A 2,410-nucleotide genomic window follows, 5' to 3' on the forward strand; every position below is an offset into this window, starting at 1 on the left:
AGGTCCACTCGCGTGCGTAAGCAAGGATTAAGACAATAGGTGCGTAGTACGCGCCAGGCGTATAGAGCTTACGACCTGATTAGCAGGCGTATACCGTATACGTTAGACGTCAGTTAATTACAGTTGGTTTCGCGGCTGCGGCAGGGTGCGTAGATCAATCATCAATTGGATTAGCTCCGATCTAACGACCACAAATCGCTGACCATATCCTCTGGACAAAATATCACGGCCGCACATTGGGAACATCTTTTTGATGTGTAGCGGTAGGGATTTCTCGATTGAGAATTGGATAGGTATCACGTGTTCTCAGTTTTTACATAAAAGGGTAAAATGTAGAAACTTATCTTAAAATTTCTGAAAATCATAAAAACCTTCCCTGAGATTTCACTTTCATAAAATCTCCTATAGTTTACAAAAATCCTGCAGTTACCTCCCTTCTATCTTTGTTTGTGTAACGAAAACTTCAAATTTACGAAATTACCCTTACACATCTTTCAATATAATCCAAAATTCCAGTTTTACCCTCCTAACCTTCACTAGACCTAACGTTTTTATAGAGCAAAATTCCTTATTATTTTCAACCAAACTCAATGATTTTTAATTAAAAGTAATAATTTTGGGGGGGACATTTTAGTAAATTTCTATCTAAATTGATATATAAGGGTAAATGGGTACTTTTGAATAACTAATGCATTATGCCAATGTTTTTCGTCCATGACAATAAGGAAAGGGAAGGTTACGGCAGATTGTAAAAGTGAAACCTTAGGGGAGCTTTTTATGATGGTTAAAACTTCAAGGGAGATTTTTATATTTTCCCTAATATAAAATACAAGGTTTTGGACTTTACATATTTGTATTACTTAGCTCAATTTGGTACAAATACAAAAACAAATATGTGTAGTGTAAAACAAGGTTTAGAGATATTAAGGCCAACAACAAATGAAATTACCACATTGATAGTTGGTGGTGGTAATGAAGAAGTAGACCAACAAGAAATTGTTGTTTAAACGAATGATAGAATTTTACAGAAGATTAGTGAAACACACCCATCATATCTACCACTACAATATTCTATACTATTTATGCATGGTACAAATGGGTGAAATATAAATATACTACTTGCATGTGGATTTTGCATATCTCGATAAAGAGTTTCAGTATTAGAGTTTATTGCACCAACATTGCAATATAGGGAAATGGAGGGAACAACACTTCTAAAGGGTGGTAAATTATTTCAACAATTTATAGTTGACTCATACAACAATTGAACATCAACGATTGGAGTACGTCACAGATAATCAATCACAAGTACGGTATGATTTGTATTAAGGCTTACAAGATGTTATTACATTGGGAGATGTTGATGCATTTGTTGTTGGAAAAAGATTTATATTGTCATCATCTTTTACTAGAGGACCATGTTAGATACAACAATATCAAGATACAATGGCAATATGCAGATGGGCAAGACCTCCAAATTTTTTCATTACTTTCACCTGTAACCCAAAATAGCCATAGCTTAGAGAAGAGCTTCAACGAATATCGTGGTAACAAGTAGAAGATCGACCTGATTTAATTGTCAAGGTATTTCAAATCAAGTTGAAGCAATTGCTTCATAATTAAAAAAAAAAGGAAAACTATTTAGGGATGTTATCGCAAATGTACATGTAATATAATTTCAAAAAAGAGGCCTCCCACATTCCTACATACTTAAAATTCTAACGGAGCAAGATAAGCCTATGTCAATTGATAATATTGATAATATTATATGTGTAAAATTACTTGACCGACAAAATGATTCACTCTTATATGAAACAATTACTTGGTGTATAATACATGGCCCATGTGATGAACACAATCCAAATAGCTCATGTATGGTCGGTGGTAAATGTTCTAAAGAATACGCAAAATCATTTTGTAGTGAAATAACAATAAATAATACTGAACTTGTTGTTTATCCACGACGAGATGATGGAAAGAAATTTGTCAAAAATGGTATTTCAATAGATAACAAATGAGTAATTCTATATAATCCAGACCTATTATTAGGGTATGATGCACATATAAACGTTGACCAGTGTGTGAAAACAAAAATTATTAAGTACATTCAAAATGGATCAAATTGTGCAATCGTTGTAATTGAAGACAATTGCGTGTCCACTTCAATTGTGATTGTTGCTATATCTCATTAGTTGAGTCATGTTGGAGAATATTCCAATTTGATAATCAAGATCATTCTCTAACAATAAAGCAGCTTTAGAATCATTTACCAAATCAACAATTGTTGATATTTTCATATTCTACTAACTTGAATACAATTCTCAATCGAGAGGGGTAAAAGTAGACATCTTCATGTGCCAAGTTTGGCCTTGGCTTTTGCCAAAATTTAAATGGGCTCAGCCCAATAAAG

The sequence above is a fragment of the Nelumbo lutea genome, chromosome 5 (genome assembly GCF_056320005.1).
Source record: "Nelumbo lutea isolate HS-2025 chromosome 5, American lotus-T2T, whole genome shotgun sequence".
Lineage (NCBI taxonomy): Eukaryota > Viridiplantae > Streptophyta > Magnoliopsida > Proteales > Nelumbonaceae > Nelumbo > Nelumbo lutea.